Genomic DNA, 23,983 nt, shown 5'->3' with positions numbered 1-23,983 from the left:
AGCTAACATTTTCAAGCCTGAGCACTTGTTTAAAGACACAGCAACTTTTTTTTTCTTCTGACAAATCAGGACTTTAAGGAGAGAACTTTGAAAAATGTAGAAAACAAAAATTCAAAATGCTATTGTGTAAATGTTCTTTAATCAAGTTAATACTATATGAGAGGGGAAAAGCATTGGATATGTTACACTAGAAGAATAAACTTAATTTACAGGTGTAACTTTTGTAGCATGGACAGATGAATGTCAGGTCTTTTTTTACTTGAAACTATTTGCATTTATTCAACTTATTCAATTAAAGGACCTACATTTTATTTCAGAAAAGATGATGTGGAACTTTTAATTTAACATTTCATTCCTATCTAGTAGTTAATCTTTCACCACCCCCTGCCACGCCCCTGGCACCAGTCCTGAGCATCTGTGACTTACCTTTTTCCTGGATCTAGTTTGACTCTTATAACTAGTCGATTGACCGAATGACAGTTACAAGCCCAGTCAGAGTTGGGCAGGCTTCATTTGCTGATGAGTTGTACAACTCAGCATCCACGAATATTTAGTCATTCAGCTCCTTTCCCGAGGAATAAACCCCAGCCATTCAATTAATTAACCTTTGCCTGTCTAGAGGTTCACCAGAGGCAGGGAAGGAAGGACTTTCTTTTTACTTTCCTTCTCAGTTCTACTGCTTCCCCCAGCTTTAGGAATGACACCTGAAGTGTGTGCTAAGTAAAGAGCAAGTGGGACTCACGTCCCTTGGTAAAAGCTCTGAGCAACCTACAAGATTAAGCAACAAGAGTCTATTATTCTCTAATTTTTCCTGACAGGGAAACCTCTTTAACATTGGACTTCATTGTCTTTACCCAGTTCCTGCTCTTGAAGTGGCTAAAAGGAAATGCCTTCCTCTAGGAGTCTGAGGGAATTGCTGCTCAGGAAGCTAAGATTGCCAGGCTTCACTTCTATTTGCATCCCTAATAACATCTGCCTAAAATATGAGAGATAATTCTAGGATCTTCTTGCATTTCCATCTTATGCTCTGGCAAACAAATGCCACTCCTGGCCCTTCTCCATTTAAAATAGTCCTCCCACTTTGCTATATGAATTGTGATTAGAAGTATTGACTTATATACATTGTGCCAGACTTGCTTCCCACTTGCCCATTCACCATTACCCATGTCCTTTTTGTTACTAGAATCCTGATTTGGTTCATATATTGTTAGCAATGTGGCTAATTTGGAGCAGTAGATTGTTACTGGCCAAAGCCAACTAGGATATTTTTTCCCAGCTTTCCTTGCAGCTAGGGCTGGCTGAGTAACCTAATTCTGACCAGTAAGACTTAAGGAGTAGAAGTCTACTGGGAGGAAGGGAGTAGGGAGGGGCAAGAAAAGGCAGATTCCTGGGAAAGTTTTTATACTCCCGACAAAAGGGTAGAGAAACTGCTGGGCTTTTTGCTCCTTCATCTTGCCTGGAGCTGGGGCAGCCATTTCGTGACTGTGAAGTACAAGCCAGTACTTTACAAGTACTTTATTATGTGAGAACAATAAACCCCACCCACATAAGCTATGTTCATTGGAGGATGCATTATTTGGCACAGAATTTCTAGCTGACACACACTAAAATGCAGATGTTCACAGAAAACATAGTTTCTTTAATTTTTATTCATGACCGATTTCATTTTTTTCCTGAGCCTTCACAGTTGGAAATGATGGTGGTGGAAGTGGTAGTGGATGCTTATATTTATCAATCAATGATAATTAATTTGTATTGGGTAAATGATCCAGTAGTTTTATGCTCCTTACATTTCCCCTATACTGCTCCAAGACGATGTTTGGAGAAAATGGGTAGGGGTTCTTTAGCACTGGTATGCTCCAGCTGGCTTGCTTTGGCTTATCAGAACTGACTATTAAATTTTTAGAAATAATGCAAGTCCATTTTTAAACACAATCTTTATTATCAATTAAATTTATAAACTTGCAACGAAATTATAGTGAAAAGAAATGTAATACTCAAAACTCATCATTTCCTGATATTTTGACTGCATTTTACTATTATCTGTGCTATTAAAGTTGTGTCTGTTGTGTCTATAAGTAGAAATACTATATATCTACATGTATCTACTATGTATGTCATCTTTTCTAACTCCAGGTTCAATGATAGCGCAAACTCTGCATTGGTGGCAGTCTTCACGCATGGAAATCCCTAAATGCTACAAATTAGGACTTTTTTTTTCCTCTGGAGAGCCTGCTGTTAAACAGTTACTGTAGCATCACCTTAAGGTCTGGGCAGAGATTTAGGCCTTTGTGCTGCCCTCTGTGCTTCATAGCACTGTCAAATGTCTGCAGGTCACTGGCCATTTGCTGGTATCTGCTTCCAGTGAACTTGAGTCTCTCTCCTTCCAGTCGGGCCCTGATGATTGGTCTCCCCTAGGTGATCCGACTCACCTTATCTCTTGCTGGTGCAACATGTGTTCCTGAGGCCTGCTGGGAGTCTCACTTATTCCCAGACTGGGTGATTTGCTCTATGGTCCCCGGCCATAGGGTCTTTTCACTGCTACCCTGACAACCTCCTTGGAAATCCACCGAGAATCCCTCCATATGGCACATGGGAATTTTTGCATCCCTTCCTTGCCATATGGGAGGTGAGGAAGACTTTGAGGTGTTACCTTAGACCTTCTTTCTTCTATCATACCATTTTCCTCTCATGAAACTACTCCATATTGGTGAAGAAGTTGTTCTGGGATAAGGTTTTCTCTTGGAGTCCAAACAGGAAGTGGGGGTGGAAAATCCTCTACTTTGACTTTTCTCTCAGTCTTTACCAAACAAACTCTTACTTTGAGATTTAGGCCCAAAGCAAAGAAACCATGACATAATTATCTTCTTTCTTATGTCTCTTTTTGAAGTCATGGGAAAGTTTTCTTTAATTTCTCCTCTGGTTGATAGGAAACATTTCTAAGTTTTTTCCTTGTTCCTGAGGTAGGAGTTACTTTTTTCTTTTCTCTGAGACCGTAATAGTGAAAAGCTGCAGAAAACCTGATTTACAGCACAAAGTGAATTAGAAACACATCTTAATATATATATATATATATATATATATATATATATATATATATATATATATATATATATATAAATTATCCCCATCATTCTTGTCCGTATGAGTCATCTTGCCTAGCTTTTCACTCCTCAGAACTCCATAAACTACTCCAAGGTGCCACAAATCTGAGAGTAAGGGATGAGGTAAGGAATAACTGACAGATACTTGTCACTGAAAGAGCACTGAAAAAGGACTAGTAGTTGTATTACTCACTATATATCAGTACTTAAAAAGAGATCATTTGTTATTAATAAAATCTTCGAATCTCTTAGGGCACTGGAAGTAAAAGTGGGAGTATAAAAGAATGAAATAGCTTTTTATAGGTTAAAATACGCTTCAGGGAAAAGGTTAGGAACTAGGCAAAGAGTATAGCCAAAACTCTTTATTCCCCCTTGCGACAGCTCTATCAGTGTCCCTGGCATCTCTATGTCTTAAATTGAGTCCTAGCCATCTGTCAAGCAATCTCTCCCACTAGTAATTGTTAATGGCCTAAGAAGTCACTACCTCCTTAACTGCACTTAAAACCTTAAATATACTTTTGTTTTTTCTAGTTATAAATAACAATTTATGTTCATTTTAGAAAATATGGATAAATGTAATAAAAGTCACTTACAAAAAAAAAGTCACTTACAACCACTGCCTCGAGACAACCACCATTAATACTTTGGTATACATCCTTCATCAACATGGGGAGATCATGGGTGAGTTATTTTTGTCAGGGGGGTCTTTGCAGTGTGACTTAAATCACTTTAGGCCTTTCTTATGTTGCTTTCCAAACTCAGAAAACTTCCTCCCCTCTTTTACATCTGTTAAAATCCTCCCTGTCTTTTAGGATTCTCTGAAGTTCAACGTCCTTCAAGTTCCCTGCTTATAGTATTCTTCTTTCTCTGAAACCCTATTACAAGTTGTTCATTTAGCAGTCATTTGTACATTTTCTTAAATTGGTACCAAACTGTTTAATGTATTATAGAAGTGTTTAGGGCCAGAAAGGACTTTCATAATCATCCAGTCTATTTAAAAATGAGACCTAGAGATCTTGTTATTACAAAGATTCTATAGCTGGGATTAAATCCCTCTTCTCTTGTTTCTCAATTTGGCTTTTCACTATCTCAGATTGCATCTCTTCCTTTACTAAGCTAGCTAATAAGCCTTAAATGCTATAAGCTATTATTAGTATATTCTCTGTTTTAAGGACAATGAAACTGAGGTGCAGATAGGTTGAACAACTGAGCTCAAGGTCAAACAATTTGTAATTGATAGAAAACAAACTGTCCCCAGGCCATCAAGTTTAGTATTTCTGCTTTTAACCCTACATCGTATCACCTTATAACCATGCCATAACTTGAGAGCTGAAGACTGGGTTTGACAAATAGGAAATTTGTTACCAGGGGAACTTTAATATAGGAGTAGGTTTAGGAGCTAATTATGATAAGCTGAGGAATGAATCTTGGAAGGTGAGGCAGTGGAGCACATAAACCACAAATAGGCTTGGTGGCAAGTGGAAGGGCAGCCATAGGTGGTGGTTTGAGGAGTATGTGGAATTGAGGAAAGGTTAGTTTTGTTGATTGATTGTTTGGATGGAGATGGCTTGAGAAATGATGAAATATCCTAAAAGAGGACAGCAGGGATGGGATCAAAATGCAGTCGGAGTGACTGGTCCTGGAAAGGAGTAGGACACATTTTTTGGGGGGGAGGGGGGAAGAAAGAAGCACGGGAAATGAGTGGAAATAAAACTTGAAAGATGGATGGGTTGGAAGTTGTAGATGACTGTTTTTTTTTTAATTTTTAATTTTTATTTTTGAAGTTAGAGACTAGAGTTGGGATAGGGGATTTTAAGAACATGGAACAGCTTTGGAAGCCCTGTTATAGGGAGGTATACTAGAGGAATATTTACAGCAGAGCTGAGGATGAAGCTCTTAAATTTATTATTTAGGTAATCAATGAGGTTTTGTAGTTGTCTCCAATAATACCAGAATACTCATAATTGAGACAATTATGAGTATTTTCTGTCCCCTCTCATTTTCAGGAAGAGGGGACAGAAATACAGAACAATAGAGTAAGAGAATGGAGATACGATGAAAATGTTGTTGATGCGATTGACCAGGTATTATTGTCTGTATTATTGAAGACCAAGTGTTCAGAACTTGTTACAGATCGATTGCACATTCTTTTACATTTTTGTTACGAGCCAAAGAACGCATAGACATTAGTGTGCTCTCACATTAAATTACAAAAGTCTACTTTATTGACTCCCCAACTACCCCTGCAAACCTTGGTCCTGGAAAAGGAGTAAGGGAGGACCCTATTGAAGGGTGCATGTTATTGTCCCATTGTAGTGGGTATATATTGATGGAAGGTAAGGGAAGTGAGAAATTTCTCTAGCCACCTGTGGGACCCATGGAGTGCTGAGTCACTGTCTTTAGGATAGAGAGAGACAGCATGTCTTTCAGTGGATGCCAGCAGTGACATCATGGTGAGAACGTGTACTGCTGTTAGATCAAGACCCCCAAGAGGAAGCAGAGGGTCTAATTTTTATGAGACTGACTGGGAGTAGCTATGGTTCTTACCAGTTGCCACCTGCCATCACCTATTTTCTCTCCACTTGGTTCCAACCAATCTAACACACTTATTAAAAGTTCAAACCAGCACTTACATCACCATCATAACATTGCTTATAATTCCAGGCCTAGAGGATTTCACTAATTTAATCAGTAGTCTGGTGATCAAAGGGAGGGAGTTTATTACATGGGCATTGAGCCAAAGAAGCAGTCTCATGAGGGGTTTTCCTGGCATTTCTTCTTTCCTGGCAATAGATCTGGAAGGAAGAAGTGTCAGGATGGGTTGATAAACTAGGAGTAAATGCAGGGATTCAGGGGTTGTACCCTCGATGAGGTAGAGGAAGAGGTTTAGTGGGAGAGGTACCAGTGTATGGTCAGAGAGCAAGATGTTCATGTTTACATTTCAGATGCATTCTGAGGCAGTGTTGTAAAGAGAAGAGAGCATGAACTTGGGAGTCTGACCAGCATGGTTTAGGCTCACAGCTCCTGCTGTCTAAATAATGGTACAATAGCTGAACTTTAGGTTTATTGTGAGGGTTATTGATGGTGATGCAAAGTTACTGATATGGTGCCTGGCACTTGGTGAGTACCAAGGCAATCAGATTGGCTAAGTCATAGACATGAGCACTGAAGTTCCCCAGATGCTGGCAGGAGTCCAGGAGACAGAAAGACTTTGAGCCAGATGCCAAGGCCTTCTGGTGCACTGGGAAGAGGGCGGAAAAGGATGGTATTATAGGATAGCACATGCTTTAAAGGAAGAGGCTCTCAAGGAAAGATAGAACAGCAGTGGTTTGGAAAAGACTATGAAGGGTGACAGAGAGGCCCTTTCGTGAGATGGGCCTGTAGGAATTCGCTATTTCCATGTCACTCAAAGACTTTTCTATTACCAAACCCCAGGGCCAATTCAGAGGCTTCTCATGCCTCTCAAATTCTTTCCCTTCTCTGCTGCACTCATGGGATAGAGTTTACCTTTTTTTCTTTTAGCAATTCCTTTTAACACTCCCTTTTTCCTCTAGGTTTCTGATCTCCTCAAAATTAGCTGCGGAGTGGGACACATTCACATGGTTACCCTTTCTTTTTCTTTATTGATCCTAAAGATTATCAAGTACCATTTAAATTTTTTAAAACATTGTGGTAACACACACATACATAACATAAAATTTACCATCATAACGATGCTTAAATGTACAGTTCAGTGGCACTAAGTACATTCACAATGTTGTACAATCATTACCATCCTCCATCTCCAGAACTCTTTTCATTTTGTAAAACTGAAACTATGTTGATTAAACATTTCCTCATCCCCTTTTCTCCCAGCCCTTGGCAACACCATTCTACTTTCTGTCTCCATGAATCAGCAAATACCTTTTTTTTTTTCATTTTAAGGACTTCAGAGCTCTTCAACTACAAAGGAGCAGAGAGGAGAGCAAACAGATCAAATGTAGAAGTCCGCAGTATAACTCACATGCAGGAGCTCCACCTAACTCACAGGAGCTCCACCTTTCTTATCTCTATAGGTTGTTTATTGTCCATCTGTTGTAGGTAGGGAACATCTGAAAGTGCAGTCTCGCTGTCTCTTGTTCCTGGGATACTGTCTTGGCAGCTTCAGGACTTCAGATCCCCCCTAGTGATACCCAGGTCTCCACAGAATAACCTATTCTTTAGGTTAGTCTTTGTGGAGATGGAGGACCCCACGTGATGACATGGTGACTATTGCTTCTTTTCTTTGGGCCCTCTTTCTGTGCTGGTCTTCCCTAAGCATTCCCTAGGCATTATGGATTTAGGGAGTTGATTTACCTGATCGGTGTAGAAGAGGATCAAAGGTTATGACTTGATCCAATTTACTCATGGCCACATATATTTTCTTCGGGAGAAGACACACTACTCATCTTAACTAGAGCAAGCACACCTCACCCTTACCTCCTTTTCATGCTCTCACTGAAATCTTTTTCCTTTTTCCCCAGTCCCCTCTTTCAAGCTCGCTATCTTGGTGACCTACATCTTCTCTTCTCTTAGGAAGTGCTCCCTGGTCCCTTTTTGCATCTTGCACACTTCAGCTTGTTAGGCTTGTTGGAGTACCCTTCCTGGGTGGACTCTAGGCTTATATGCAGGAGGCTTGCTGGGCTCTAGAAGTGGGGAACTCAGCAGTCTCTTCTCTCTTGGGCCTGGGTGGGCTTGGCTGAACACAACCTTGAGGAGCACCAAGGGCAGCTCTCAGTCTCTTCCTAAAATGCCAAATGGGGCCTGTCCTGGTAAAGGTGTTCACTTCACCGTACTGTGTTTTGTTTTTTTTTTTTTTATTGCTTAGGGTCACTCTGTAAGAGAAGCATGAGTGTGCACAAAAATCTTAGAGCTGCCCTGATTGTTGAGGAATAAAACTGAAAACCATTACAAGCTCAGATATACATTCTGAAATCATAGGAAGTCTGGTAGAGCCATTCTTAGATTCAGCCACAGCTTCTTTATAGTCAGGCACAGATACACTTTACTTTTCCCTTACTGAAGTGAAAAGCACAGGCAGATTAAAAATTTATGGTAAAACGAACTATTGGAGGCATTATACTCACTAGAATTTCACACATTTAGTTTTGTTATTTTTAATTTCTTGCATAAGGCCTTTTAAATCTTGGAAGGAGAGCAGATGTTTGGGATTTTTTTTCTTCTCTTCTGTTTGGAAATAAATTCCCTTAGTGTGATAGCTCACACAAGCTGTTTGGATTGCCACTGTGGAATGCTCCAGAGGTGGGCAGGGAAGGAGGCCTCTTGACTCCATAATTAAAGTGTGACTGTGTTGAGAGCTCCACTCAGCCACCTCCAGTGAAATACAGTGAAAAAGCACAGTTGGAATCTGATTCACAAGGAATAGCTTGAGGCCTCAAGCCAAAGTCATTTTTTGGATATGCCTAGTTATTTAAACTGGGTTCCAGAGGCAGGGCTCTGATAGTCAATCCTAGGTATCATTCTAGTGGGACTTGAGTCCCTGGGATTTGCAGGCAGGGCTAGTGGCTCTGAAAGCTTGCTTGTCAGGGTTACTGATGTCTGCTTTGGGCATCTAAGTGGAAATGTTTACTATATCACAATTGAGCCAGCAGATGCTTCAATTCACTACTGTATGTTTTTGCTGAAATAATAATACCCCACATCACATATGAGGTTTCAGTGCATAGAACAATGCAGGCGCTTGTGGGGTTAGCCTGCCTGGCTTTGGATACTGTGGTCATGCTCTATTAAGCAAATTATTTAGCCCTTTGGTGCCTCTGTTTTTTTCATTTATAAAAGAGGGATAAATGACACCCATTTTTAGGGTTGTTGCAAAGATGGAATGAGTGAATGCCTAAAAAGTGTTGATCAGGGTAGTGGCTGAGACATTGAAAATGCTCAATAAAGCTATTACCATGACATCTAAAAGCACTTGAGAGACAAAGTTCTTACTAAAATTCTTATCTCTCTGCTTGGCAAAATGGTGAGATGATTTTGAGTTCTTTTAGATAGTTTGTCTTTTGTTGCCCTTCCTCTCTGGCATGTCCTCAACCCTCTGATCGAGTATGGACCCTTCTTCCTCCCAACTCAGTGGCTATTAGGAAAGCCCATTGCTCAGAACTGTGTTTCCTAGGACCATATGCATTTTAATGAAGGATAAAAGGATGAATGTAACTAAGAAAGGTATTCGGGGGCCTGGTTAATACCTTACTAACCCTCAGCCAGAAGTCAGAGACTTTGAGAAAAGGGGATGGGAGAGGAGTGAGAGAAGTTGCCTAAATTCATCAAGAAATACCCAGAATGTACCTTACTGAAGTTGTTTGCCCCACACATTCTGAAAAATAGAGATCTTTTGGTTTTCAAAGTCCTCTGGCATTTGTATATCTTACACATACGTTTGTGTAAAGTACTTTAGATATTCATGTTAATTTCTTTTGAAAATCTAGCAGAGATCAGATTCTGAAGGCTGAGTTTTGTTTGTGCAGCAAAGGCAGAGAAAGGAATGTGCATTTTGAAATATGGTTCTCTGGAGGAGGGTTGGGTTGTGTAGGATTCTGCAATGGGTGCCATGTCCAGAGGCGGCATGTGGACCTGTGTATCTGAGGGCCAAAGAGAAGTAAAAGGGAAATGGGCTAGGCCTCAGAAGAGAGGTGAAAGCCTGCCAAAGAAGTATGGTGAAATGACTATCTTTGAACAGGCTTGGGGCAAACCTCAACTCTTTTACCTAATAGCTCTGCAAGCAAGTTGTTTCATCCCCTGATGATGGTGATTTTTCTCTTTTGGGCCCTACTCAAATAGCTGATGCTGTGACTTAATTTCTGTAGCTTAACATTTTATGCCTCAAAAGAGAAGCAGGATTTTGGAAAGTGATTTTTAATATTGTTTAGTGTTTCACATCTTTCTTCTTTCTGGTGTTGAAGGTGCATAGAGAGATTTGCTCGGGCTGGTGTAACAAAGTGCCACAAACTGAGTGGTTTGGAACAACAGAAATTTATTGTCTCGCAGTACTGGAGGCCAGAAGTCTGCAGTCAAACTGTCAGCAGGGTTGGCTTTTTCTGAGAGCTGTGAGGGAGAAATTTGTATTCCTCTGTCAGCTTCTGCTAGTTCGATCTGTCTTTACATTGTCTTTCTTCTATTCATGTCTGTCACTGGGTCCAAATTTCTCCTTTTTTATATGGCTTCTAGTCATACTGGATTAGGGGCCATTCCCACTCCAGTATGACTTCATCCTAACTTAACTAATTGCATTTGCAATGACTTTATTTCCAAATAAAGTCATATTCTGATGTGCTGATGGTTAGAACTTCAACATATGGATTTTACAGGGACACAATTCAGCCCATAAAAAGAGGTTTGAAAATAGTCTCTCTGCATCTCACTCATACTACAAGGACCAGTTTTCTCCAGATGCTGTTGCTTTATTGGAGACGATTTCAGCATGTCATATATGTTTCCATCCTTCCCTTCAAGGTGTCTGTTTGCATATTTGACCAACATTTGATAGCCTTTTCATCTTCATGTATTTTTAATATGCAATAGCTATAATTCTCTGATGCCAATCCCTTATCTGATGAAGATTGTAAAAATTGTTTCTCTGTGGGTCATTGCCCTTGGTGTAGTTGTAAAATTTGAAGCAGAAAATTACTTGCCTAACTAATTTACAAATATAATTTAATATTGCTTAGTGTCAGATGATAAGATAAACTTTGAGATGTCTTTACTAACACCTTCATTATACAGGCAAGTGTAGATTGTATTGAATGAATATAACACCATCCCTAGTGCTCCAAAAGTGACCACTTCTTTCTTATACATTTGACTTTGTAATTCCTGGGCACATTTGCCACATAATTGTACATATGAAATTCAGACATGAAACAAATTGTGGTGGAAGGAAGGGTTTTTCAGTTTACCCAATGGTTTCCCATTATTAGAACATCTGGACTGCCCTCAGGAAGAGGCATCTTGTTAGAGTAAATAAACATCTGTTCTCTGGACTTCTGATTTGAAATGTATGGCTAGTCCCCACAAGAAACCAAAAGAAGCCAAACAAAATCCAGAAATTCTAGAAAATAAGGTGGCATGCTGCAGAAAAGAATATGGAAGAACCATTTGTAAATTTATCTAACTTCATCTTTTAAACTTATTTCCACAAACAAAATCTTTCTACTAAGTGGAACACAGCATATATTAAAGAGCTTTTTAAGTTTCATTGACTGAAGAATTGTACTGGGTATTTAGCCCAAGGAGATGATTGTGATGTAAGTCAGGGCAAATTCCCCAAGTGGGCCTGTACCTAGAGAGGGTTCTTTGAGAGCAAGAAAAAATTCAAATACCCATCAAAATTAGAGTCAAAAGGAAAGAGAAGAGAAGAGAAAAAACCAAAACAAGAGAAAGCAAACACAAAAAACCAAGACAAGAAAAAAAAAAAAAAAAAAGCCCGAGTGTCACGGAATCAGGGAATCCAGTTTATATATCATTCTTAGTTTCTGTAAATTACAGCTTAAAAACTTTGTTTACCTATTTTCCTTTGATATGGGCATACAGTGAGAAAGGATAAGAGTATGTAGCATGAAAGTCCTGCTGGCAGTTCTCAGCCTTTGATCCACAGGTTCCCCATGATTTTAGCCATAGGGAATGAATGAGTTATTTAGTGTGGGGTGCCACTTAAAAACTCTGTTTTTTTGTTTTCCCTTCATGGTGTGAGGAAATGGTTTGTTAGCAATCCCAGCAGAAATCTTCCTTTGTTCTGCAGGTTTCCTTGCGGTCTGGCTGCGGGGCTGATCAGCATATTGCAGTCTCTGAATGTAACTTAATTTAACATTTAGGTCTTTTAACCTCCTCCGTACATTAATTGGACAAGTAAATATGAAGTTGCACATAAGAATGTTCATTCCAGTGGTCTTTATAATAACCAAAAAACAGAAATAATTTAAACACCCAATAGTAGGGAGCCAGTTAAATAAATTATGATAGTATGTCCATTTACTGGAATTTTATGTGTCATTATTAAACTGATGGTGTAAAATCACTGACATGTACTTATAATATATTTTAAGTTTACAAAATAGTATGTGTTAGTAAAACATTTTTATAGGAACAATTATTTTCATAAGCCTAGAAAATGTCTAGAAAGATATACAGCCAAATATTAATAATGATTATCCTAAGATATTGAGTTATTAATTACCTTCTATTAAAAATATTTTTCTATATTTTTTGAATCTTTTGCAAATGGATGCTTTATTTTAATAGTAAAAGTAACAATGCATCAGTATGAAAATTTTCTTTGGAGGCGCTCTATGGCCACTCAACATCTGGAATTTTTGCTTCTCCCAGTTCTACAGTTATTGAAAAATGACCCCATTTAGATTCTGACATAATGAACCTCCATATTTTTGATCGAGAGGCTTACATTTATTAAAGCTCAAGGACTACCTATTGCTATCAAAGCAGTTTAAAGCCCATCCTACCTGGTGAGTTCTGATCTTTCCTACATTGCTGACCTTGATTAACCTCATGGGTCTGACTGAGCTCATCTGGATGAGTCCAGAGCAGAGTCCACCCAGTTTTCAAAAAAGATCAATACCTCACCATCTGCTTGTGAGGTTTTTGGAGCATATGGATCAGCTCAGAGCCCCAGCATTCCAGACCTTGCAAGAGTATGCCATCTCAAATTGTCTGTTCTTCATCACCTTCATCAAAGCTTGGATGAGAAAAGTGAAATTTATGAAAGATTTTTTGAAATTTATCTTTGCCTTTAGATACTACAAGTTCTGTGCTCGAATCAAGCCAAACCAACAGAGATTTCTATTCTTGGAATATATTTTCTAAGCTTCTTATGAAATTATATTAATTGGTTGCATTTTAATATTATTCTAGAAAAACGGGAAGTTTATTAAAGAGCCATAATACTGTTGTCTCATGTTTCACAGAATTCTCTGGAAGAATAACTCCAGGATTTAGGAAGGACCAGGAAGAAGATCAAAGATCAGAAAGATTTATCTGCACCTCTAGTTTCTGCTTTTTACTGTGTTAGCTTCAGTCTTTCTTCCCTTGTAGACCTAGCCTTCTGAGTGTCTTTGATTTTGGAATGCATATACCAAAGAACAGAATAAACAAGGTGGCTTGAGCACTCCTCTATCCCCAAGTGTGAAGGAGATTTGCCAGGGTTTGGAGGAGGAGCAGATTGGGGAATTGGGTACAGTTTTCCAAGAAAGGGCATCTGTTTACATTCTAGTATTTTTTTAAATGCCAGTTTATTTTTAAACATTTTAATTTACTTTATTTTTATTTTGTAGAAATTTATTTATTTATTTATTTATTTATTTATTTATTATTTTCCCCCTCTCACATTCTAGTATTTAAAGAAAAAGGTATTATTGTATTTTTGTCATTTGCAGGGCATAAATTACGAAAAAAAACCCCTCATTTTATTTACTTCTATTTTACCTACTTCATCTACTTCAACAGCTTTTGGAAGTGATATATATTTCTATCACCTAAAATCCCTTTACTAGAAGTTGGTGGTAAACTGAACTAAAATTAAAAAACAAAATAAAACAAAGAAACAGAACCGAGCAGCCATTGCTGAACAGGGACCTCTCACACAAGCCATGCTTTAGAGAGAATCCTGCACTACATTGCCTGCTGTCTGTACTGTGTTCCTGCTGTCTGAGCCAATCCTTGTAAAAAAAGTTCCTGGAATCACATTTTAATCAATAGGACTGAGATTGTCTTTGTTTAATCAGAGCTGCACAGCAATATCCTCATTAGTATCTTCATCGATGAATCAGAGTATCTCCATTCTGACCAATCAGGACAGTGCATTTTAGACCAATCAAGCTGTGAGGATTTGGAGTGCTCATTTGCATGAGGATGGACCAATCCGGGATCAGGGATGGGGACTTCTTTCTATATAAATCAGTTCACCTCAGGCTCAGAGAGCACATTTTCACTTTCCACTGAAGATTGTGTTTCCTTGGCTGGAGCTGATACACTGAAGACAGCTTTGCTGGACCAGAGTAGAGCAGAGCTGTCTAGCTGGAGAGGGGCCTCTGCCGAGGGTCGCCTGGTAGCTGTTCTTTTCATAAGTGAGCTGTGGAAGCCATGCCATATCAGTTTCACTCTTTGCACTGGATAAAGTCTCCTTCACACCCCAAACTGGGGATTCCTACTGGAGTTCAACTAGTGTCAACGACCATTGGTTGGCAATGTTTTTGTTGAAGAAAATGTCATACACGGGAGATGTAGGGGATCTTTGTCTATCACCTCATATCCCACATAACATTATGTAACAACTCCCTAGAAATCTATTCATGAGGTTGGTGCCCATTATACTTGTTAAAAGTTAGCTCGTGCATGAGGTAAAATAAAAACTGTTGGTTACTGTTCGTTAATTACATGCCTTTTTAATTACTCCATTTTAATAAAATCAAATTACATGTATGTATCTATGGCATTTATACACATATAGTAAGTGTATTATATGTATATATCATAGATATGAGTGTCAGATATAATCTGTCCCCATAAAGATATCCCAAAATATGAAATCTCACACCCGGTAACACTTGTCAATACCTTTTAAAACCATTTTATTATATAATTTTCAAACTTCCAGAAATGTTGAAAAACTTTTATAGTGAACAAACCATATGCTCATCATTTAGATTTAATTAAAATTTTACTATACTTGCTTTATCACATATAGATCTCTATCTACTTATCCCTCTATCCATTCATCAACACATCATATTTTTTGGATGCATTTCAAAGTAAGTTGCAGACATCAAAATACTTTATTCCTAGACACTTCGGTATGCATTATCTCTAACTAGAGTTAAATATTTTCTATGCTTTTTTTCTCCCCTTTGAGGTAAAATCTACATACGGTGAAATGCACAAATCTTTAATATACCCCTGGAAAAGCTTTGATAAATGCATACAGCTGTGTAACTCAAACCACTATTAAATATATAACATTATTATCATTCCAGAAAGTTCCCTTTATTCTCCTTCCCAGTCTATCCTCACCTCACCCCCAAGGCAACAATTGTCCTGATTTTTTTTCCTATTAGATTAATTTTACCTATTCCAGAACCTAGTAGAATTGTATAACTGCTTTTGAGAATAAAAAGGTTTTCTTTAATTGTTAACGCTGCTTAAATTTCTGGGATGATGAACTGTGGACCTCAAACTCCTAAAGTACATAGAATCATAGATTATTATCAGTGGGATTGTATTCAGGGTAGAGTAGTCGCTTATCCCTGGGTCTGGCTGGTGAGAAGCAGCTTGAAGTATGTTCTTGGGTAAGTCACTTTCATTACATTTTTTCTTTTGTGGAATGAAAAAATGAAAAGCATTTGAAAGGGAATCTAGTGAGCAATCAAATAAACACAAGTTTGCATGTGTCTAGCCAAAGATTATTTGTTAGTCAGCTGAAAGTAGGGAGACACTTCACTGACTGGCAGACCCAGGCATAGGGATAAATCCTGAAGAGAGGACTCCAGCTGGGGGAAGGGGCAAGGAAAAGAAAAATGACCTCCTCCAAGAGAAGGTGGGCAGGCCACTGACCACTTCACCTTAAGCACTTCTTTTTTTATTTTTATTTTTTTCCCTTTGCCTTGTCTGTCCTCTTGACCTTTAATTTCCTCTCTTTTCTTTCTCTTCTTTTTCTGTCATTCCCCTGTGGCAGCTGAACATTCTGAACCCTGTGCTTGAGATTTTACTTGTAGCTTCTACAGTCTGCCAGCCACTTTAGGCTTTGGGGTGTTTCTTCCCACAGCCCTCTGGAGAGGTTAACAACAAATTCTCCACACCCACCGGGTTGTTCCGCTTTGTTGTCCCACTTAGCAGGGCCAGGGAAGTGAGCTGCTAACCCATGAGGCTATGAGTCAGCATTTCTCCCCATGGACATGGGCCTGAGGAGAGACCCTGGGAGAGGATGTGGAGGAGGCACTTTCCTTTCCCAAGGGCGAGTGGGGCAAGAGGGACATGGCGGGGAGAGAGAAGTGGGGGTAGGGTGGGAGAATAATTGTGTCATATCCATGTGCATGTACATATCGCTGAAGTTGTGTGCACTAGTGTCACAGTTTTATTATGTGTTCTTAAAGTCTTAGGCTCTTAACAATTATTTGAAAATGAGTTTTATGTAGATCTCATAAGTTTGAGAAAATGTACCTACTTAGTGTGAGAAGGAAAAAATATATATGAACTAGTTACATTATATTATTATGTCTAAAATGTATAATGCAATTTTCAAATAGTTTAAAAATTTAAGAGGTTCCCCCCCCTTTTTCTCCTTATAGTTAAAATTTCAGTTAGCTCTTTATAAAAACGCTTTACACAAAATAGGCATATTGTAGGTATTCAGTTAAATTTTCGCTGGTCACAGGAAGTATAATAAATTAAAGAGATCATAGGAGATTACTTTGTATTTAAGGGATTGAGATTTTCTACTATTTTAAACCAAAAAAACAATGTGCACTTTTGAATTCAAATATTCCTTATTACTGTTTGTAAGTTTGACTATTTTGCAAAAACTGGTTGCCACATAATGTTATATGATGTCGAGATATCTTTATAAATTTAGGCTTGATATATAGTGAATTATGTGGCTTTCATCCAATTTTAAATAAACCCACTTTTTAAAAAGCTCTCTAGTTATTTATCTTCCTATAGTTTGCTTGCCTCACATAGTTCATTTCAGTAGTTACTTAAAACTAAATTCCTAAATTTTTACTTTGTATAGAAATATTTCAGGAACCACTTCTGGGTTGAACAAGACCTTTTATCAGTTCCCGAGGCACAGTAATATATTCTTGAAATTGGTGGTGGCAATAGCTAGTTTTCATTTCTGGATATGGTGACATGAGTTTTAATTAGTCACAGCCACTGGTGAGGATAGTTGACTAATTTAAAAAGTGCTGGTCAAACACAAAGTGCTGGGCATTGTATCCTGATAACACTCTTCACAGATTATTCCTTTTGTCTAACCTAGATTTCTCTTGATGAGGTTTAGATTCATTTCCTCTTGTTCTGCTCTTATTGATGATTAAGGCCAGCTGTACTCCGGCCGCTGAATACTGCCAGAATCTGAAGCAGTAGCTCTTCCAATTGGAGCCTAACGTTGTCTCCTCTATGGAGAGCATGAAATTGCTTTTCCTCGGCTTGGTAGTAGCCTAAGCCATACTAATAGTTCAATGGGGGTAATATGTGATTTATCGGGCCTTTGGTGAGAAAGGCAGACTTTTTTTTAGGAATAAGCAGCAAACATTTTGGCACCTCCCTTGGTACCAAGCACCACAGGCAATGGAGTATTTCACACACTTCTAGAGATCCATATATGCTCTAGATAGAGCCAAACTTCCAACACCAGGCTCCTTAATTAGTGCCATATGAAGTAGAAATGGCTTCTCTTCTCCATGTCAGGATTTTCTTAGTTTACATTGAGTGTATGTGTTAAGAGACATTTTAGAAAAACAGTCCTCAGACTAGAGAATCTATTTGAGTTACTAAGAGAGTTTACATTTAGAATAATGGAATGAACTATGTCCTAGGCTATCAATCCAGATATTGCTCCAAAATGAAACATTGCCCAGTTACAAAGAGTCCACTTTATTTTAGAGAAATATGGAGAAATTCCTTTTCTGCAGATCTTCTTGAAAATCAGGATGAGGTTCAGCTTCAGTAAAGAGTTCCTCAGAAACTTTCACGGAGAATAAAGTAAAATTTTAGGATGGGACATGGTACAATGACTTGAATTGTTCTGCAAAACACTGGTATTCTTTAGGCAGGACCAAATTGTTTTGTAAAATAGAAATGAATGCCTTTTCTTGATTTTAAGAAAAAGAATTTTCCATTATGTGTTTTTATTTCAATATTTTCTTAAGTTTTAATATCTGATTTGTGCTAGAATGTAGTGTAAGAGAGTGCCTGATTAAGCATAGCATATTAAACAATTTTGAATGTATATTTCAGACTTTTGCAAAATACCATTAATTTCATGCAGCCCACCACCTGAAAAACATTGAGAAACAAGGATACATTATAAAGAACACTAAACTATCAGGAGAACCAAGTTCTAATTCTAGCACTGCCATTAACTAGCTAGGTGTTCTTGTGTCAATCAAGAGAAGCTTCATAAAGGAAGAAAGAATTGAATGAAATTCTGAAAGTCAGTCAGATTTTTAGATAGGCAAACACAGGTAGGGGAAGTTATTCCAAGCAACAGAAGAAGAGGGGAAAAGGAGCAAAGGCTTGAGAAGTACAAGATGTATGTGGATAATAAGAGAGTACATTCGCTTCTGACAATTTCGTTTTTGGGGAGGAAGAGGGGAGTTTGGGTTCACATGCAGGCCTGGCATTTCTGTTCTCTGCTGCCATCTTACCTGGCAACATATATCAGCTTATCATGCCATACTGGATTGAAAGAAGTCCTCAGACAGAGGGGAGCCCTGAGACCAGAAGACTTATGTTATGAATTACATATTATATTGTAATTATATTTTCTTTAAATAATTAATGAACTTTTATTGAATTAATAAATAAGAAAAATGTCATTCATATTGTCGACCTTGAGAATGAATGTACCTGTTGAGAAGGACTCCTGTTGGCTAACTGGGCTCCAATTTAGAAACAGAGCCTAGTAGCCATTGCTGAACAAGGGCCTCTCACCCAAGCCATGCTTCTCGAGAAGCCTGCACTAAACTGCCTGTTGCCTGTGCTGAACTGCCTGTTCTCACTGTGTTCCTGCTAAGTCGACCCTTAATAAAAATGTTCCTGGAATCATATGTTAACCAATAGGACTGAGACTTTCGCTGTTCAACCAGAGTTGCATGGTTATATCCTCATTAGCATCTTCACTCATCAATCAAAGCAGCTCAATTCTGACCATTCAGGACAGTGCATTTTAGGCCAATCAAACTGTGAGGATTTGGAGTCCTCATTTGAATGAGGACAGGCCACTCAGGGACCAGAAGCAGGGACTTCTTTCCACATAAGTCAGCTCCCTTCTGGCTCAGAGAATGTACTTTCCCTTTCCACTGAAGACTGAAGACTGTTTCCCTGGCTGGAGCTGAAATACTGAAGACAGCTCTGCCAGACTAGAGTGGAGCAGGGATGTCTAGCCAGACAGGGGTCTCTCCTGAGGGCCACCTCACAACACAACCATACCGTTTCATAATTGAACTATATGACACTATAGAGTGTGTTACAAATGAGCTGTTTGCATCAAATAAAATCTCCTCATTCACTGTTCCCCAAACTGGGGCGTACTCTTGGTGGTGAATTGGCATCAGTGGCCTTCAGTTGACAATATTATTCACAGCAGCCTGGTAGCCACTGGAGAGGGCAGAATGTGGGTGAAGTTCTTCCAAATCCCCATTCTAGAGACTTGTCATTATTTGACTTATCTGGTGGTTCTCCAGAAGGCCCCACTTGCAGGGATGTCTTTATTTGATCTAACTTAGAGGTTACCTAATGCCAATAACCTTTTCCTTGTGGGATATTCTTGGGGGATAACGTTAAAAAAATGAGAAGCAAATATTGAAATCTCATCTGCCTGAAGCAGTGGCTAACAGTTGAGGCAAACAATGAAATAATCAAAAGGCTTAAAAGGAAAACCCGGGGAATAAGATTTTCACAGGAGACTTTGAAAAGCTCTTACATATTCCTGGGAAGCTAAAAGGTCACATGCATGTGTGGGTTTGTGGATGTTCTAAGGATGTGTGTATACTTTGGAAAGGCCTCTAAGTTCTCACTTTTGACTCTAAGCTCTCACTTTTGGCTAATTTTGAGGCTCTGCAAAATCAGAATGTAAAGGCTAAGGTGGAGCTGTAAACTGCCTGGCTGACTGTTGAAAGGATGCCCAAATACACACATGGTATTCCTCAGAAAAGACTGGGAAATTTACTGATTCCAGACATTTAAGGAAAATTTTAAGTATTAGCTAAATAGCTACCTGAACAGAGATTTCAGTGGCCACACACAACAAAGAATGCAGACTTAACAATATTAGTTCAGAAAAGTCACTAAATCATCACCATCAAAGAGCAATAACAAAAAAAAAATCCCAGAAAAGGGGAAAAATCTGCATTCTGGAGTTGCTATCTTATTTAAAATATCCAATTTCAACAGAAAATTTTGAGATATGCAAAGAAACAAAAAAGTCTAGCTGATACACAGGTAAAAAAGCAGTCAATAGAAACTATCTGAGGAACCCCATATGTTGGATTTCCTAGCAAGAGACTTTAAATAATTGATTTTAAATATATTTAAGGAACTAAAGAACATATGAGAATAGACATTTGACCAAATAAAAAATATCAAAGAGATAGAAATGATAAAAAAAAGAGCCAAATAGAAACTGAGTTGAAAATTAAAATAAGTAAAATAAAAAATTCTCTAGATGAGATCAGCAGCAGATTTGAGTAAATAAAATGAAGAATCAGAGAATTTGAGATAAGTCAACTGATATTATTTAGTCTGAAGAAAAAAGATTGATGAAAAATGAACAGAACTTCAGAGATTGTGAAACACCATCAAAAGTACCAACATGCACATAATGGGAGCCCCATAAAAGCAAAAGAGAAAGGGGCAGAAAGAATATTATTCTTATAAAGAAATAATGGCCCAAATATCCCAGATTTCAGGAAAAACATTAATTTACATATCCAAAAAACTTAAAGAACTTCGAGTGGCATAAAAAAAAATTCACATGTAGATAGCCCATAAACTTTCAAATCTAAAGACAAAGAGAGCCTTGAAAACAGTAAGAAAAAAGTGACTTATTACAAACAAGTGATTTTAATAAGACCCATAGCTCATTAGCAACCATTGATCCCAGAAAGCAGTATGGTGATATACTTCAAGTGCTGAAAAAAAAAAAAAGACTGTCAAACAGTTCTATATCTAGCAAAACTTTTCTTCAAAAATGAAAGAGAAATTAAGACATTCCCAGATTTAGAAAAAAATGGAGGAATTTGTTATTAGATCTTCCCTACGAGAAATACTGAAGGGAATTCTTTAAGCTGAAATGAAAGGACACTAGACAGTAATTCAAATTCATAAAAGGGATAAAGGGCACTGCTAAAGGTAACAATTTAGGTAAATGTAAAAATATAAATGCAGTTTTTGTTGATAACTTTTTTTCCTATTGAATTTAGAAGACAACTACATAAAGCAATAATTACAAATCCGTGTTGATGGATGTAAAATGTATGAAGGTGTAATTTGGATGACGATAACACCACAATAGTAAGGGTTTGAGAAAATAGAGCTATGTAGGAGGAAAGTTTTTGTATATTATTGAAATTAAGCTGATATTAATCTGAACTATATTGTTATAAATTAAGGTATTAATTATAATCCCCAAGGCAACCACTAAGAAAATAAAAAAGTAAAAGGAAGAGCGGAGTAATAAAAAGCACAATAAAAAATATCTATTTAGCATGAAAGAAGGCAGTATGAAAGAATAGATGGAAAATACCTAAATTTTTATGTAGAAAACAATGGCTAAATTTTTACCTTAGTAGGTACATTAAATGTAAATGGATTAAACTTTCCCTTTAAGAGGCAGACATTGGTGAATGGATAAAAACTATGACTCAACTATATGGCATCTATAAGAGGCACGACTAGATTTAAAGATACAAATAGGTTCTACGTAAAAAAGATAGAAAGAGATATGCCATTCAAAAACTAATCGGAAGAGAACTGGAGTGGCGACACTAGTATTAGGCAAGATAGATTTTAAGACAAAAATTTCTATTTGAGGCAAAAGATGATATAAAGGTCAGTCCATCAAGAATATATAAGAATTATAAACATATATGCATCTAACAACAGAGCCCCCAAACACATGTAGCAAAACCTAACGATTGAAGGGAGAAATAGGAAACTCAACAATTAGAGGCTTCATTACTTTACATTCAATATTGGATAGAAAAACTATGAAAAGGATGAATAAAGAAAGAGAAGATTTGAACAACACTATAAACCAACTAGATCTAATTCGTTTATACAATACTCCATTCAACAAAACAGAATACACATTCTTCTCAAATTCACATGGAACATTCTCCAAGATAGATCATATATCAAGCCATAAAACAAGTCACAATAAATTTAAAAGGATTAAAATTACACAAAACATGTTCTGTAACTATAATGGAATACAATTAGAAATCAATAGCAAAAAGACATTTGTGAAACACATATATGAGGAAATTAAACAACACATTACTAAATATCCAATGGGTGAAAGAAGAATTAAGAAAGGAAATTACAAAATACTTTGAAATGAATGAAAATGTAGATACAACATACTAAAACTTATGAAACGCAGCTAAAGCAGTGCTTAGAGTAAAATTTACAGCTGTAAATGCGTATATTAAAAGAAGAAAGATCTCAAAATAATAACCTCATTAGAATATCCTTTTTTTCAAGAAAATAGAAAAATAAGATCAAACTAAACCCAAAGATAGCAGAATGAATTAAATAATAAGTATTAGAGTGGAAATAATGGAAATAGAGACTAGAAAAACAATAGAGACAATTACAAAATCAAAAATTTATTTTTTGAAAGATCAGCAAAATTTATGAACTTTTGTTTATCTTGAACAAGAAAAAGACAGAGGAGACTCAAATAATTAAAATTGGTAATCACAGAAAGGACATTACTACCAACCACAGAAATAAAAGATTATATGAGAACAGTATGAATAATTGTATGCCAATATGTCAGACAACCTAGATAAATTGAACAAATTCTAAGAGACACAAATTACTGAAACGAACTCAATAAGAAATAAAAAATCTGAATATATCTATAACAAATAGTTTGAATTAGTAATCAAAAACTTCCCACAAAGAAAAGGCTAGGCCCATATAATTTCACTTGTGAATTCCAGCTTCTGTTTAAAGAAAGATTAACACCAATTCTTTACAAACACTTCTACCACTGCCATCCCCTCTCCCTCAAAAAAAGAAAAGGAGGAAACACTTCTCTGCTCACTCTATGAGGCCAATATTACCCTAATACTAAAATCAAATAAAGGCATCACAAGAAAAAGAAAACTATGGAGTAATATATTTTATGAATATAAATACAAAAATTTTTCAACAAAATGCAAACCAAATCCAGCAACATATAAAAAGGGTTATATACCATTATCAAGTGCAATTTGTCCTAGGAATGCCAGGTTGGTTCAATATATGAAAATCAATCAATATAATATATTAATAGAATAAAGTAAAGAGAAAAGTACACAATTATCTCAATAGACACAATGAAAAGCATTTGACTAAATTCAACACCCAATCATGATAAAAACACTGAGAAAACTAGGAATAGAAGGGAATTTACTAACCAGATAAAGAGCATCTGCAGAAAACACAAAGCCAGCAGTATGCTTAATAGTGTCAGATTGAAAGCTTTTCCATAAAATAAAAACAAAAACAAGGATATGTGCTCTCACTACTTCTATTAAACATTATCCTAGAAGTTCTAGCCTGGGTAATTAGGCAAAAAAAAAAAAAAAAAAAGAAAAGAAAAAAGGAAGAAAAGAAAGAAAGAAAGAAAGAAAGGAAGAAAGAAAGAAAGAAAGAAAGAAAGAAAGAAAGAAAGAAAGAAAGAAAGAAAGAAAGAAATCTGGATTCCAGATTGAGAGGGAAGAATTATAATGATCTTTGTTGTAGACTGCATGATTTTGTACATAGACAATCCAAAGGAAACTATGAAAAATTATTAGAGTTAATAAAGAAGCTCAGGAAATTTATAGGAGACAGGATAAATATACAAACATCAACTGTATTTCTACACATTAGTAATAAACAATATAACAATAAATTAATAAAAT

The sequence above is a fragment of the Rousettus aegyptiacus genome, unplaced genomic scaffold (genome assembly GCF_014176215.1).
Source record: "Rousettus aegyptiacus isolate mRouAeg1 unplaced genomic scaffold, mRouAeg1.p scaffold_m13_p_11, whole genome shotgun sequence".
Lineage (NCBI taxonomy): Eukaryota > Metazoa > Chordata > Mammalia > Chiroptera > Pteropodidae > Rousettus > Rousettus aegyptiacus.
The sequence above is the reverse complement of the archived record's forward strand: the minus strand, read 5'-3'. Positions refer to the sequence as shown.